The sequence below is a fragment of the Zingiber officinale genome, chromosome 10A (genome assembly GCF_018446385.1).
Source record: "Zingiber officinale cultivar Zhangliang chromosome 10A, Zo_v1.1, whole genome shotgun sequence".
In the NCBI taxonomy this organism is placed as follows: Eukaryota; Viridiplantae; Streptophyta; class Magnoliopsida; order Zingiberales; family Zingiberaceae; genus Zingiber; species Zingiber officinale.
The window spans coordinates 60649160-60667138 of NC_056004.1; the positions used below are offsets into that span (position 1 = coordinate 60649160).

General features: G+C 40.4%; 1 long non-coding RNA gene across 1 annotated transcript in view; it reads left to right on the forward strand.

Annotated features, from left to right (window-relative positions):
- The first annotated feature begins 6711 nt into the window (after positions 1-6711).
- LOC122026929 overlaps positions 6712-17979 on the forward strand; it is a 47182-nt gene continuing 35914 nt past the window's right edge. Inside the window, exon 1 of the long non-coding RNA XR_006124203.1 lies at positions 6712-7198. This is a non-coding gene — a long non-coding RNA (uncharacterized LOC122026929). The remainder of the gene's footprint in view (positions 7199-17979) is intronic.

The window sequence follows — 17979 nt, forward strand, 5'->3', positions numbered from 1 at the left end:
GGGACACTACAAGAGTAGGTATACAATGGGTAAGAAGAAGGTAACTCTTAAACCCAATTAAGTTACTTTAAATACTAACATGGGTTGTAGGAATGAAGAAGCCTAAAAGAGGAGAATGCATTTATAGTATGCTTCACGTGTGGGGAGAAAGACCACTACCACACCAAATGCCTCAAGAAAAGAGAGATCAAGAAGCTAGCACATTTTAAGAAATGAGAGAAGAAGAGAACTTCAAGTCGAGGGGGAGCTTCAAGGATAAGGAAGGTATACCCTAATTTGAATTGTATTCAAATTTTCATTCTTCCATGCATGCTAGGAGAAATGATTTTGTTAATCATAGTATGCCCATGCATAATTTTGGCTTTAGATATCATGATAGAAATAGGGTAAATTTTGGAATTAACCTTAAGGTATCTATGCATGATAGACCTAAATAAGTTAGATTTTGATTACCTAAAGAGAAGAAAGTAATGGAGAACCTATGCATTAATCTCAAGAAGGGGAGACACATATCTAGAAAGACGGGTAGGTCGAGGAATGTCCATGGTGGATAAGTCAATTCTAGAATTAGGAGTCTAGAAAAGGAAAATCAAGCTTTGAAGGTAAAGTTGAAAATTTAGAGAACCCCTAGAGAGATTCAATGTTATATCTAAGGGGTTAAGTATGGTGTTGGGTAGTCAAAGATCCAACAATGATAGATCAGGTTTAGGATATCAATCTAGTTTCTCCAAGGCTAAAAAGAGATCATATGCTAGGGTGACAAATGATCATGGCAATGGAGAGTCATCCAAGGCCAATGAGAATAAATATGCAAGGGTTGAATATAATTATAGTAAGGATGAAGTGTCCAAGGTTAAGGGCAAGAAGAAACTAATCAAAGATAAGGTTTTAAGGTTAAGAAGGTCAAGTTTGTATGTCAAGTGTCACCCGAGGTACACCGAAGTGGCTTAGCCATAGTGGATGAGTCACCTAGGGAGGTGACTAAGGTTAAAAGCTCTAGAGGAAACTCAAAGAGTCAATTTGAGACCCATGGTCAATGGATCTCAAGTGGACATTGCTTGTAATTCTAGATAGTTCATGAAATGTGTCAAAGTGGTTTGGAGATGAACTTGAGTCTCAAACCTAGGAAATTGACACATATGAGATATGTTTTATGCATGAAAATATGACATTGGGTTCATATTCCATGAAAATTGATTTTAAATATATAGACATCATATAAACTAATGCTAGGAATGCATTGTGGTTTAATATGAACAGACACATCAAGAGGAAGCCAAAACTAAAACTTTAGGTAAATGTTCAATTGAACTATTTAGATAGTTTTGGGTTGTGAGTTTTGGGTCAATTTTGGGATCCGAGATATGTACATTTTTAACTGTATTTTTTCTAAATAGACATGGGTAAAACATACTTCTCTATAAAATATAGAGATTTTTGGATATCTATAGAATATTTGGTATATTTCTGAAATTTGGCCAAAAATACTGTTTAGACTGAAAATAAGATGTCAGTCGACTAATGCAGATACTAGTTGACTGTAACAGTATTTATCGAACACAAAATGATTCTGTGAGTTGAATTTGATAAGGGTAGTCAATTGGGATATAGGGCAATCAACTAATACAAGTTTGAAACTATTTTTCAACATTAGATTTGACCGAGACAACTCGTAGAGATGTATGAGATCCTTTGGAGATAAATACATGAGTTTATGATTAGTTTGGATAATCAAATTTCGACAATTGAGATATTGTTGGAAGCTTTTTGATATTAGGCAAAGGGGGAGAAGTAAGGTTTAAGTATGGAAAACCTTATATACTGTGGTATCCCGTGGTAGTTTTGATGTGATCAACCAAGTCAGGTTACGTCCTGTTAGTGTTTAACCCTTGTGTCTATGTGTACATGAACTTAGGAACACAAGAAGTCGAGTGGAAGACGCGGCTAGCGAGAAAGATGACACGGGAAGGGAGCCGACAGGCTCGGTGCATCCGAGGGACGAGGTGCTGCGAAAGAGTACACCGGTGGATGAGAAGGATGTGTGCGATGTTCGAGGGATGAGAAGATGGAGTGAAAGCCTGCTCGAGGAGAAGGTCGAAAATTGGATTTGGGTGAGCCCTATTTTGGTTGGCCGAAATTACCCAGGCGATCGGAGCAGCGGAAGAGTTAAAATGGAGATATGGAGCTGCTAGAGGCGCCTTCAACAGGAGTTAGAGGCACCTTCAACATGAGTTGAAGGTGCCTCCATGACCTTCAGGCAGAAGGCGCCTTCAGCCGCCTGCGTCTCACTGGAGGCGCCTTCCAGCCAAGGATAAGATTTTTCAGAGGCTATAAAAAGACCCTTGGACCTAGGAAATAGGTAACAACTGCTGTATTCATTTCCTAGCTACTTTTTGAGCCTCCAACGAGTGTAAGAGGCTTCTCCGCCTTCAAAGAAAGAGATCTTTAGTGAGTTTACTTGCCTTAGATTAACAGCCTCCCCGGTTGTAACCAAGTAACTCTTTTGGTCTCATTTTTGTTGTTGTTCATTTATTCTATTTTTTTTCTAATCTGAGTTAAAAGTCGAGGAAGGTTTTTCTTAATAGCAGTTCACCTCCCCTCCCTCCAGCCTACCTGGACCAACATATACCTTTAATACCTTAGCATTAAGAAATTCATAGCTCAATGAGAAGTATAGGTGTAGGGGGAGTCTTGTGATAGGTTCTTAAATATCCTTGTGGTAAAATTCCTAACTTAATGGGGAGCATAGATGTAGAGGGAGTCTTGTGATATGTTTCAATGCATGTTACATGTTTCATTAGCATGATTGATTGCTATTATTTTTTCTCTAACTTAAACATATTGTTAAACATCAAAAAAGGAGAGATTATTGAAAGTAATCTTGAGGGTCTGGTTTGACCATGAGTTTTGATATTTGAACAAAGGGTTTAAGTTAGGTTTACCCTTATATTTGATATGTGTATTTGACTTGTGTAGATTTATAGGATACACATATGACTTAGCTTGATGACTTTAGGTCCAGTGAAGGATGGAACATCCGAGGAACCATAGATAAAGCAGTAAGAACAAGCCGAGTGAAGCGCACTTCGAGGCATACGTGAAGGATGACATTGGGATAAGTCGCGGGCTTGAATGCATCCAAGGGATGAGAGCCAAAGGAAAGAGGGTTGAAGTTAAGATGTCAAGACTGCAAAAAAGAGTCAAGTGAGTCATAAGGGTTAGAGTGCAAGAGAAATGTACTCAAGAAGGGAAACCCTAGGTTTAGGGTTATGGGAGTAGTCGATTGGGCAGGGGCACAAAATGCTTATGTCCCTAACGATTGAAGGGATTAATCGACTGGTGAAGGCACTAGTCAGTTGGCGAAGGCACCAGTCAGCTGGTGAAGGCACTAGTTGTCTGGTAAAAAGTCGTTGGTAGAATCGTGAGTTCTGTGGAGTACCGTTAGTCAGCACCAGTCGACTGGTGCAAGCATCAGTCGACTGGTAATGATTTTCCAAACTCTATATAATGGAGCTTAGGGTGACTGGCCTTGGTTGACGAAACAAGAGTGGAAACCTCTATTAGCAGTCTACCTTGAGCTGTGATCGGAGTGCGGTGAATTAATCAAGGTTGTGTGAGGTTTACTCCACCGAGAATGCGTTCGTACTAGTCGGAGGTTATCGGGGCTTGATCTATTGAAGGATCACATGGATCGTCCATCTTATGGACAACTATGGAGTAGAAACCCTAATATCTGAACCACGTAAACAAACATATTAGCGGTTTGCTTGTTCCTTCTTGTCTTTAGATTTCATATTTGTATTTACTTGTATTTCTGTTACATTAACAAATACGTAGGAAATCCAACGATTTGTAGTCAACATCTATTCAACCTCCCTTCTAGCCGATCCAAAGATCCTCAACACCTAGCATCTGGTTGATCTCAATCTACTAGGACTTCTCCTAACTAGCATCTTGTCAACCTTGATATGTTGTGACTTTACTATTGCTAAATATCTGATCCTCCTTGACTTTTTTGGAATTCCCTTCTCATACGTAACATTCGGTCAATTGTGATATGTTAGGAATTTACATACGTCAAACATTCAATCCTTCCATTGCATTCTTGACATTCGGTCCTTCATGACCTATCAAGACTTCCCTTCTTATGTTTAACATCTGATCCTCCATGACCTATTATAACTTCATTTATTGCCAGTGTTAGGTCAACCATAATCCACTTAGACTTTGCTCCCCTATTAGACTTTCAACTGCCATGTTGTATATCAACCCTCTTATCAACTCTTTGTTGAACTTTTAACTATCAAATGTTTGATTAACTTGACCCATTTGGACTTCACCATTTTTAACTCTCTATCAGACTTTCAATTACCAAGTGTTCGGTCAACCGTGACCCACTCCACTTGGACTTTTTTTATTGAAAAATATCCGATCAATCTTAACTTGCTTGATCTCTCACCTAAGCATCAAATGTATTGATCAAATATCGAAATCCAAACCTAACTTGAGCTTGGTTAACCTTATCCAAGATCGTTTACACCAACATCCTATATAACATTCTTATGCTTTGTTGCCATAGGGGTTGATAGCTCTTTAGCACTATTCATTCGAAACTTTGTTATGATTTCTTTTGTATATTTAGTTTTGCGAACATATATTATTCTCTTATAAGGCTCATCTCAAACTTATTCTCTATGTTTAAGACTCTTTTAAAAACTATTTATTTATTGACCAACAAATACTATACATTTAGGTTACAGAGATATTTTTCCTATTTAAGAATAGTGTGAGATCTATCAGACCTCCTAAAGCCTTTGATACTAGGAATGTAGTGAGTCTTTAGTATCAAAGTAAGGGTGTTTATTTCGAACGATATAATATTTTCTTCATCTTAAAATATAGTTCAAATAATTAATATTATTAAATAAAGATGATTGCTTAATATAAATCTCTTCTTTATATATCCTTTTGATATTACTAGCTTTATAAAAGTGAGTATCTGACATAAGACTTATCACTCACTGTAAATAATGAGCATATATTACACAACCAATTTGATCAGTACTCATAAGAAGGATTTTTATTTTTTTATAACTTGGGTTTTCAAATCTTATGACTCAACTAATCATGGAGTTAACTAGCCTTGTGTCATGAAAGTTTTTTTTATCGATCCCTAAGAGTAAATCTTGGAAACACAACATCAAAGTCTTGGTAGCTGACCCTCACAATTTTCACTATCCTTGTAAGACTGTTCTAATGCCAAATTAGTATAAGGCAAACTCATAGATTTTTTTCTACCCATGGCTACTTCGGCTCATGACTGTCCAACCCAAGTTTTCTTCTAAATTTAATGCCGATGCATGCCCCATCAGAGGATCGAATCGTGATACTTTGGAGATCTCCATTATAATTTTAACCGCTTCACCAAGCCCAGAGGAATTTTCAAGTTATTTAATGGTTATGCTTATATCAAATTGTTCTTAAATTTTTTACTATTAGAGTAGAAGGTGAACTCGTCATTTTAGAATGGTCTCATACTCTCTAAAAAGAGATAATAATAGGAGGTATTTTTTCTAATACAACGGCCTTTGGATGTTTTACTAGAACTAAGATTAATTAGTCCAAGGGGAATGCCTTGATACAAGATAATTAGAGGGCTACATTTAAATATAATGCAACGAAAAAGATTTTAAATTCAGCTAAGACTCGAGTACCTAAATAGATAAAGAATGACTTCCATGTGAGATCAAAAAGTTTATTATGGACATCCATTATGTCTATAGCGTATAAAATAATATACATAAGAGGTAGTTCTCGACATAGTATCCATATAGGTTAAAGGATGATAAAATGGATAATTATAATTTAACTATCTTATTTCATTAATCACTTAAATAAGGGTTAATTGTTTTTATTAATAAAGGAATTAATTAAAATAAATTACTGATTAACTTATTTAATTAAAATTAGGGGATTAAATTAAAATTTAAGGGATCAATTTAAAATTAGTTATGATAGCTAAATTTTAATTTGAAGTCCAAATTAATTTTATTAAATCTTTAAAATTAATGTAAAAGAGATAATTTTAAAAATTATTCAAGGGAAATTATAAAATTTAGAAGATTGGAAATATTTTGAATTTTTAATTAATTGTTCGTATTTATTTCATGTTCCATTAGTTACCATTAGTTAGATCTAATCATTATTCAATATAAAAAAGTAGTTAAAAATTACACAGTTGAACATTCTATTCTTTCTTCTCTCTATGAAAGCTGTATGAATGTTTTAAAAATTCAAAAGACACCTTATTACTTTATGACTGTACCATCGTCAGTCATTCACCTAACTTTTACTAATAGGATACTTTTTTATTTCACCGTAAAATAGAATAATGAAATTTTTTTATATCAATTATCTTATCTATTTTCTTAATTTAAATTTAAATAATAATAATTTTTTAAATTTAAAAATTTAAAATTTTTATTTCAAAATTTAAAAATAAAATAATATTTCTTTCTAATCTCTCCTTTTATTCCTATTTTATAATCTCTTTTTATTTATTTTATAAATATAATAATAAAAAATAAAAAATAATAAAAAAATTAAAATAATAAAAATTTTATAATTGATATAAAATTCTTTAAATTTAATAAAATAAATTATTTATTTTAAATTTTAAATACAGGAAAACTTACTGCACAAGCCGGTTTTCGTTGGGGCGATCGATGAAAGAAAACAAAAATCAGATTTGACGAATCGCTTCGGCTTCCACTTGAGGCGTTTGATGCGCTACTTCCACTTTCCTACCGCCACACAGACCATGAGCGACGGTGGTAGTCCGGTCTGCTGGCTGCCGCGCTATCTTCAACAACTTTGGGCTTCTCCTGACCGTGTGGAGTCTACTACTGCGGTCGCGATCTTAGCCCTACGCTGTTCTCTGCCGCGATGGCGTTCCCATCCCACTCTGCGATGGAAGAAAATCTCGTCACAAGGAGAGTGGCCGATGTTGTCCGGCCTGACACTTCCAGATAAGAGGTAGCTTTCCGTGTCAGTGTGATTGGCGATGATGGAGGACCAGCACGCAGCAGCAGTGTGATTGGCGACGACGAGGGCGGTGGGGAGGAAGTAGATGAGAAGCCATTCAAGAGGATATCGGCTGTAATCTAGCATCAAAATCTTTACAAATCAAAGCAGAAAGGTAAAGTGATTGATTTTGTCGTTAATTATTAATTCAACCATTTTGACAAAAAAAAAAACACACACACAAATAGTTCGATATTTAGAAAGAAAATCACCAAAATAAAAATATTAGGAGAAAAATTGGATGCTTGCTTTTTCTTTTCGTTTTTTCTTTTATGAAGAATCAGTCTATGACTTTTCTAAGAACGAGGAGGAGATTTATGCAAGATCTCGTAAATTACCAACAATAATTTATGTGGGTATTTTAAGTGCTAAACTTGTGAAGCGATCTTTCTAACATCTCTGATCCTGTCCGAGAGTCGAGACGATTGAGGCTAGGGAGAACCTTACAAGCTCTCAGTACAAGAAGAAAGGAAAGGGAAACAAAATACAATAAGATCTTACAAGTTTGCACAAGAAAACCCTAACCCTAACTTCTTCCTCGCCTCTTGACTTGGACGTGCACCAGCATAAGTCTCCAAGAACCTTCAAGAACTAGCGGTGAGAACTTTGTGGAGTCGCTGTGAAGATCGCTGAAGAGAAGGATCGAAGCCGTGGAAGTTCTGCCGAGAGAAACGCTCGCCAACAGCTATATCCTGCGCCAACGGTCAAATCCCAATCGATTGGATTGCTCCCAATCGATTGGGGAGGCTTTGGATCGATCGACCGATCGATCGACCGATCGATCCAGAGCGCCTCTGTGCTCTGGGAATTGCCTGGATTGATCGGCTGATCGATCCAGGACTTATCGCGAAAAATCGCAGCTCCTAATCGATTCGTCCGATCGATTGGAGGCTCCCAATCGATCACTCGATCGATTGGGAGGCTTTCTGTTTGCGCGACACTTCTTCCCAATTAGAGCTGTCACACGGACCAACCCATGGCGGGGCGGGTCGACCCGTGGCGGGCCAAGCATTTGGCGGGGCGGGGCGAGCCGTCAACTTGGCGTGTTGGGAAATTTCAACCCAACCCAATCCAGGGTGGGTCGCGGGTTTGGCGGGCCAACCCGCGGGCCTATCAAATTTTTTAAAAAATTAAAAAAAATAGTTCATATCTTCAATGTTTTACTTCGGAAATATTTTATCAATCAAATATATTCATAAACAAGTATTTTAAATATAAATAGACATAAACAAGTACTTATGTTGGGTCAAAAGTACTATTTTTATTTTAAAATTATAACAAAGAAAGATAATAAATTGACATAAAATTGTGTAACGAAGAGGAATAATAATTATGACTCCTGGCTGTGCGTCGAGCAGTTTAGATCATTGGTACCCTGGCTGTGCTTGCGTAAACGAATCAAATAAGAAGGCCATCTACTATTAAGAAGGTCATCTACTATTAAGAAGGTCATCTAGTTTGAATACACACACCAAGCTCTTCATTGTGCATAATGTATGTTTCAGATTTATCCCATAAATGAATCAAATAAGAAGGTCATCTACTTTTAAGATTAATCGGCTTTGTGTGCATATATATTTCTGTAACTTTTGTCTATCACACTCAACTTCACAAGTATGGACTTTTCCTAATTAGTATTCCTCTCAACGAAGAAGATAATGAAATGCTACAATTTAACCCCTGATACTCTCGCAGTTGCTACATTGACTACTGATCTAAACTGCTTACATATGTTTCTCAACCCGCGGGCCAACCCAAGCCCATCGCGGGCCGACCCGCGCTGGTCGCGGGCCTAGGCGGGTCGGCCCGCGGCAGACTTGGGTTGATAAAATTCCAACCCAATCCGCTTAAATTGTTTGGCGGGGCGGGCCAATCCGATGGGCCTAACCTAAATTGACGGCTCTATCCCCAATCGATCCACTGATCGATTGGGACGAGGCTTGTCGCGGGGACTCACCCAATCGATCAGCCGATCGATTTGGCATGAGCCAATCGATCGGCTGATCGATTCAGCTCCTGTTTTTGCCCAAAAATAAGTCCAAAGTCCCTTACACCAACAACCGTTCAACCATGACCTGTTGATTCATCATGCCTAGCATCCGGTCACCCTTGACCTGCTAGGACTCCCTTACCAAGTGTCCGGTCCATCCCTTTGACCCACTTGGACTTCCAACAGATGTCTGGTTGACCTTGACCCATCTGGATTTTCTTGTGCCAAGTATCCGGTCACCCTTTGACCTACTTGGACTTCCGCCATCAAATGTCCGATCAATCTTGATCCATCTGAATTTCTTGTGCTTGTCTTCACTCACCAGGACTTCCCTTCTGCTTGCTTCACTCACTAGGTCTTTCACCTGGCTTCACTCACCAGGATTTTTCATCTTTTAAACCGCTCACTCAGTCTTTCACCGCCACTCACGGGATTTTCACAACGTCACCTTCAGTCTTGCACCCGCTTCACTCACCAGGATTTTTCACATACCGCCACCTTCTTCTTTCACCTGGCTTCACTCACCAGGATTTTCCATACTGCCTAGCTTCACTCACTAGGTCTTTCACCTGACTTCACTCACCAGGATTTTCCTTCTGCCTAGCTTCACTCACTAGGACTTTCCATAACTGCCTGGCTTCACTCACTAGGACTTCCACCTGGATTCACTCACCAGGATTTCAACCTTGACCTACTTGACTCTCCTTCACAATCTCCCCACATGAACAATCGCACCTGCAATCTACATGTGTTGTCTACATGTATTGTCAAATATCGAAACCGAAACATCAAGACTCGAGCTTGACCCAATTCAAGCTCAGTCAAATAGGGCAACCTTGACCTTGGGAATATTGCACCAACAATCTCCCCCCCCTTTTGATGTTTGACAATACCACTTTTAAGTTAGGCTAATCCCATAACCTCAACTTCCTTCATGCCAATGTATGAATGAGGGTTTCCTTCATTCTCCCCCTTTCCTAGAGGGCAAACTCCCTCTTTAGGTAATGAAGACCTAACTTAACCACACATTCTCCCCCTATTGGCACACATCAAAAACTCTCCCCCTGAAGAGTTACCCAACGTTGTTTACAACTTCACTCGTTGTTCACAACACAATAACGAAGGTCCCATACCCTTCATTATTCTTAACGCTCATCTTTGAGTATATACCACTTGGTATATTCACACATGATTCAAATGAAGGTCCCATACCCTTCATTGTCATCAAATGCTCATCCGTGAGTATACACCACTTGAATAATGAAGATATCCACTCTCCATTATATTCAAATGCCCAATCTTGAGCATTTTCGCTAAAGAAGGTTAACCACCTTCCAAGGTGTATGAAAAATAGATTTTCATGTCCTTAAAGAGTAACTCCCCCTAAAGACATGCATGTAACTTCTGTCATTGCACCAACAATGACTTGGAACTCCTAAATCTTTAGGAAACCCAAATTTAGAAGTTTTGAGGTTCAAAAAGTCAATATTGAAATCAACCTCAACCTAAACCTCTACTTAGTCTTCCTTAACCAATCCATCCTAGTTTTTATCATAAAAACTCCCCCTAAATGAGTGAAAATGTGTTCCAAGGAGTTAGGAATGATTTTATAGACTAAAAATGGTTCAAAATGCTGAAAATAAGCTTTCCCAGCTAAAATCAGTATCCTCAATCGATTGGAGTTGGGTCCCAATCGATTGAACCCTGCTGAATCGATCCACTGATCGATTCAGACTGCGTGGATCGATCGACTGATCGATCCAGCGAGCTTCTGCTCGCGGGAAAACTCCTCTCAATCGATCGCTCGATCGATTGAGGCACTCCAATCGATCGGGTGATCGATTGGAGCTTTGAAAAACTGAAAATTTATTTCAGTGAATTTCAGAAACTCCCCTAAAATTCTACAAAAATCGAAAAATCATGAAAATTCATGTAGACATTCCTTAGGGCATATATTGTCAAGGAAAAATAGTTTTCTATGAAAATACTTCCTATTTTTAAAGATTGACACAAACTTCGAAATTTGTAAAAACTTTAGTGTTTTCTTTCAAGTTTGTGCTCAACTATTCAATGATGATTACTATCAAAAGATAGCGTTCATCAAGGTTTTCCAAAATATATTTAAAATCATTTTCAAAACTAATATCCAACCATGTTCTTTGGGCTCAATGCACATGACTTGTACATTAGCTTTTCCAATGATTGGAAAACACATAACTAGGTGTTTTGATGAATTTAAAACTCAAAAGAATGCACAAAATCAACATTTTGAGTTTTGTTCATCATCTTAACATTTCACTTGTATTTAATGTGTACAAAAACCACATACAAGTCACCTTAAGGTTCTTAGTGAGATGTAAACTTTGGTTTTGCCCTAGTCTAGGGATCATGCATATCTATCTAGGCATTTTGAGATTAGAAACATCCACCAAGGATGTTACTTGTTAATGAATGCCATTTGTCCTTAGTTTGCAAGGAATTAAGAACAATGCATGATGTGTTATGGCATACATCAAAGATAAATAATTTTCAAAAGAAAATTTCTTATAACTACATGATGTATGTATGACATGACATGGTATTTTTGTGTTTTTCATAATAAAACATGAATGCAAAATATGATGTCATGACATATGATGAGCAAACATCGCATGGTAAATTATCATAAATGAAATACCTAGATTATCTATCTAAGTATCCTTAATCCTTAGCTAAATTAAAATTTAAAACCTAGATTGCCCACTATTTCCCAAGAAAATGCCAAAATTCAATTTTGACATTTCTTTTGATTTTCCTAATTTGTGCCAATTTAAATTAAGAAAATTTCTCAAATTTTTTTGCACAAATTACTCTTTTAAAGGGTAACAAATTAAGTTAAGGCTTAAATTGCCTTTAATTTTTCCAAAGAACATACTACAATCCCAACTTGGTAGTTCTTATGATTCTTCCAAATGTGTCAATTTAATTTTAAAATCAACTCACATTAAGGCACATCTTACTCTTTCCAAGAGCAATCCTTTAATTCTCATCATTTTCAAAGGTTAATAATAACCTTGAAAATGCTCCCCGAGTGTCAACTTCACCAAGGTTGGGTTAACTACCCTTCTAATCGGAGTTGACACTTTCTAACCCATCTAAGGGGTAGAGAAAATGCTCCTAGGAACTCAAAACCTATTGGTGCTCCTTGGATGCTCTAGGTACTCACTAGGGATAACTTCCCTAGATATCTTCCTAGTAACCTTGTTAGGCTTTTTAGGAGCCTTGGTCACATTTTCTAGGTCAACCCTAGGGATTGCTTCCCTTGTGACCTTTTTAGTGACTTTCTTAGACTTCTTAGAAGTCTTCGTCACGTTTGGTGTTGCAAAAATACTTTTAGGGATAACCTCCCTAGTGTTTTTGACTTGATCATTTGACCTAGGGTTGATTCCATAATTATATGGAACTATATGGTAAGAGGGCACATCCTTTTTAGTTTTAGGTTTGTATCCCAAATCCCTATGACCCTTAATGACTCTTGTTGTGCTAAACCTAGGTTTTGCTCTTTTTGCCCTTTTAGGATACTTTCCATCCTTTTTAGAGTCTTTTCCATTTTATCAAGCCTTGACCTCAAGACTTGATTTTCTTCCAATAAATCCCTAGATTTTGATTTTTCTTTAAATCTTTGAGCATTTTTATTTTTAGGCTTATAACTATGGTCCTTAGTATTATTGCCTAATATTTTACCTACCTTCCTAACCCTAGGTGTGGTAGTCTTAGCATGGAGAGCCATATGTTTTTCTTTAATACTATCATGCTCCCTATTTTTATGGTAAATAGCATTAAAATGATAAAAATTAGAATTAGCATGCTTTTTACCATTATTTAAAGGGGTAGGCTCAATAAATGATACCTTTCGTTTTACCTTGGAGGCTTCCCCTTTACTCATGCTTCCTCCCTTAGGCTTGACCGCTTTCTTCCCCTTAGGACATTGACTTCTATAATGTCATTTTTGATTGCAAAAGAAGCACACAATGTGCTCCTTGCTCTTCTTTGTTCCGGGAACGGTCTCCTTAGGCTTCTCTTTGCCCTTTAGTGCCACTTGGTCCTTCTTCTTGGCCAATTTGGGGCATTTGCTCTTATAGTGGCCATGTTCCCTACACTCAAAACATATAATATGATTTTTATTTTTAATTGAAACATTTATACCTTCATGTGTAGGGATGACATCTTTTCTTTTTGATCCGGAGGTAGAAACTTCCTCTTGATCTGACAATGATGCTCCTCCAATAGATTTGACTTGACTTGTGGAGGATGCATTGTCTTCTTCTCCATTAGACCCGGATGTAGAAGCTTCTCCTTCTTCTTGATCCGGTGTCAACGAAGATCGCTCCCCCTCAATCCTAGACGTGGTGGCTTCATCATCTTCATCTTGTACATGGAACAAAGAGTATGCTCCCTCTTTACCCTTTTCATTGCATTCCTTTGAAGATGAGGCTTCTTGGACTTCTTCTTCTTCGGAAGTTGAGCATCTCTCAACTTCAGAGTTCTCTTGCTCTTGGTCTTGCTCCAATGAGTTGCCCTCTTTAGATTTATCTTGATTTGGTACAGTGGAGGGTTCTTCTTGAAGTTTGGCCAACTTGCTCCACAATTCCTTTGCATCTTCAAATTCTCCAATTTTGCAAAGAATGGTGCTTGGCAATAAATTAACCAATAATTTGGTTACCTTGTTATTCGCCTCGCACATTTGAATTTGTTCTTGGCTCCATTTGCTCTTTTTGAGGATTTTGCCCTTTGAATTTCTTGGAGCCTTGAGGCCTTCCATGAGAGCAAACCATTGCTCTATCTCCATCATAAGAAAATTCTCGATTCTTGATTTCCAAGAATCGAACCTTGTCATGGTGAACGGTGGAGGCACCCTTGTATCGAATCCAAGTCCATATTGGAATTCCATCTTGAAGTTGAGCTTCTTGAATGAAGTCTTCGACTTGTAGAATTGCTCCAACTTCTTCACCCTCTAGCTTTTTGCCCCTTCCGGCGATGATTCCGGTGAAGAACAACCTTGCTCTGATACCACTTGTTAGAACCAAAATGTAGCTAGAGGGTGTGGGGGGTGAATAGCTCGGCGCGATCTCGTGCTCAGCGTTGCTTGCTTCTCGTGAAGATGTGCAGCGGAAAATACAAGAAACAATACACCACAACGCTAACTCGTAGATTTACTTGGTATCCACCTTAAGAAGAGGTGACTAGTCCAAGGATCCACACACTCACGCACCCTCCACTATGAAAAACACTCCTTTACGGTAACTACCGAAAGCGGAGAAGCCTTACATGCTCTCACTACACGAAGAAAGGAAAGGGAAACAAAATACAATAAAATCTTACAAGTTTGCACAAGAAAACCCTAACCCTAACTTCTTCCTCGCCTCTTGACTTGGACGTGCACCAAGACAAGCTTCCAAGAACCTTCAAGAACTGCGGTGAGAACTTTGTGGAGTCGCTGTGAAGATCGCTGAAGTTAAGGATCGAAGCCGTGGAAGTTCTGCCGAGAGAAACGCTCGCCAACAGTTGTATACTGCGCCAACGGTCAAATCTCAATCGATTGGATTGCTCCCAATCAATTGGGGAGGCTTTGGATCAATCGACAGATCGATCCAGAGCGCCTCTGTGCTCCTGGGAATTGCCTGGATCGATCGGCTGATCGATCCAGGGCTTATCGCGAAAAATCGTAGCTCCTAATCGATTCGTCCGATCGATTGGAGGCTCCCAATCGATCACTCGATCGATTGGGAGACTTTCTGTTCGCGCGACACTTCTCCCCAATCGATCCACTGATTGATTGGGAGGATGCTTGTCGCGAGACTCACCCAATCGATCAGCCGATCGATTTGGCATGAGCCAATCGATCGGCTGATCGATTCAGCTCCTGTTTTTGCCTAAAAACAAGTCCAAAGTCCCCTGCACCAACAACCGTTCAACCATGACCTGTTGGTTCATCATGCCTAGCATTCGGTCACCCTTGACCTGCTAAGACTCCCTTACCAAGTGTCCGGTTCATCACTTTGACCCACTTAGACTTCCACCAGATGTCTGGTCGACCATGACCCATCTGGATTTCCTTGTGCCAAGTATCCGGTCACCCTTTGACCTACTTGAACTTCCACCACCAGATGTCCGATCAATCTTGATCTATCTGAATTTCCTGTGCCTGACTTCACTCACCAGGACTTCCCTTCTTCTGCCTAGCTTCATTCACTAGGACTTTCCACAACTGCCGGGCTTCACTCACTAGGACTTCCACCTAGCTTCACTCACCAGGATTTTCCATTCAAGTATCCAGTCAACCTTGACTTACTTGACTCTCCTTCACAATCTCCCCACATGAACAATCGCACCTGCAATCTACATGTGTTGTCTACATGTATTGTCAAATATCGAAACCGAAACATCAAGACTCGAGCTTGACCCAATTCAAGCTCAGTCAAATAGGGCAACCTTGACCTTGGGAATATTGCACCAACACCTGTAACCACAACAACGTCAGTGCCGAGCCGGGGAGGGGTTCCTTGGCGATGACCCTCCGATGCTCAAGTCAAACACCGGTGATGCAGAAGAAACGAGGAAACAAAATGGCAGAGTAACTGTAGCTACAGTAGTGATTGCGCATACCTCCGTCGAAGCTTGGGGGTCTTTATATAGGACTCTCGGGGAGCGCGTGTATGTTTCTCGAGGCGTGCACGCTCCTCAAAGCATACCCTGAAGAGACATGTCAGAAAAGTGTCCTTGATACCATACTTTAACGACCCGAGCATATCTCTTACAAGACAGCGGAAGCTTTCGTCGTACGATCTTCTGCCTGATCATGCCGCCAAGCAGCCATCTGTCGGCGGCATAGGTTCCAGAAGGATATCCTCTGATCCTCTTTTTGTCTGTTAAGTCAGAGCTGCTCGGCCATCTATCGGTCGTCCGGGCGATCTTGTCCTCGGGCCGAGCAGAATGGCTGCTCGGCCAGCATCCCACTGTCCGGGCTCCGTTGCTATGCAGAACGGAGAAGCTGCGTCTGAATGTAGTCTGCTCGGTCGTCACTGTTTAACGATGTGAGTCTGAACGGGCTGGCCGCTCGGCACATACCTTGTCTGTTTGAGCGCCGGAAGCTTAGTTCATGACCGAGCTGTGCTAACATCTGCCTCATGTAGGCTCGGAGATTCTTCCTCCCGACCGGGAAAGGGGGTCGCCCGATCTGACGATAATGCCCGGGCGTTGACCAACTTGACTTTGACCTCCACCCTGTCATTGACCACCCTGCTGACTGGACCCCTCCTCATCATCGGATCACATGCCTCCCCCTCAAGTCTAGTCGAAGGAGGCTGCAAGTCCGACTGACTGGACGAGCTAGTTTGGGGACCGGTTGGCCGATCGGCCGTGGTGCTGGTTGGACCTTGATCGGCCTGCTCGACGGTGTCGGGCCGCCCTGAGATTGTTCATTGAGGTCGATTGGTACTTCGCACATTCGCACTTGAAAAATTTGTAGTTTCTGTCCTCGGCTGAGAGCGGTCAACATTGTCGTCATCCGAATCCCTTCGAAAATCGTGCAAATCATCCCTATTAAAGCCAAGCACGCACCCACGCCTATTAATGACGTTCATTAAATGATGCCCTGTAGGCGTGTGCCATGTGTCATTGCCGCCGTCATCGCCTGCCTAAAACGACAGATGTTGATGTGACGTTTGACAGTTTGAATTCGACGGCTGGATCTGCGCTCCGGCTTCTGTGACCTAGATCGAACGACCCCGGTCGGCCGAGCCTGAACTTTATAAAAGCCATAGCTCCGGCTTCTTCTTTTTACCTGTGTTTTCTGCGAAGGCCGTCGACGAGTTCCTGTGCAATTGGTGCTTCGACGACGCTCTGCTCCTGTTTGCGGCGACATTTCCTTCTCCTGTAAGTTCCCATTCGTTCCCCTTTCCAATCGCTCGCAACCTTTTTTGTTCCCCGCAGCGTTCATTTTGCGTTTCCTGCTTACTGTTCCGTTAAACTTCTATCGAACATCTTGTTTTTCGTTTTCCGGTGATAGCCAATTCTTCACAGCCATCGGACCCCTCACCTGGGCTCTAGTATTCTACCATGTAGACCAGGTTCGATGCGGGTGACGCTGAAAGTCTCAGAAACACCTTTGGCATCCCTTATGATCATAAGGCCATTTTGGCTTCTTCGTCCGATCGGCCAAATTACCTGCCGACTGACACCATCTGCTTGTTCCAAGGCCAGTTTGTGGTCGGCCTGTGATTTCCTATCCACCCCTTTGTCATCAAAGTTTGTAATTATTTTCGTGTTCCTCTTCCGCAACTCGTCCCGAACTCTTTTTGTCTGCTGTGCGGCGTTGTTAACCTGTTCCGGCTGCACGACATCCCTTTGACCCCTCAAATCTTTCATTATTTCTACTACCCCAAGCAATCCGAGCTGGGGACCTATCTCTTTCAGTCTCGGATCGGTCTTGTATTTTTTGATAAGATGCCCACTTCAAATAAACATTGGAAGGAATACTTTTTCTTCATGCGACTTCCTAAATGACCAAGCTTCCGAACCCAATGGCAGGTTGGACTACCACCTCAGCCTGACATGAATTACGATGTCCATAAGCTGTTGCTAGAGGGTGTTATGTGTAACGACCCGACTCTCTTGGCCCATTTGGCGGCCCATTTGGCGACCTCTCATGTCGTCAACCGTTGGCCCTTATGTTGTCGGCCCATTTGGCGACCTCTCATGTCGTCGACCGTCGGCCCTTATGTCGTCGGCCCATTTGGCGACCTCTCATGTCGTCGGCGAACGGTCGACGTTACTGTTGGACTTTCCACCAGTGGGTGGATTTTGCCTCCCCGAGATTGAACTCTAACCTCGGGCTTAAGTATTATGGTTTATGAATCACTGCAGCA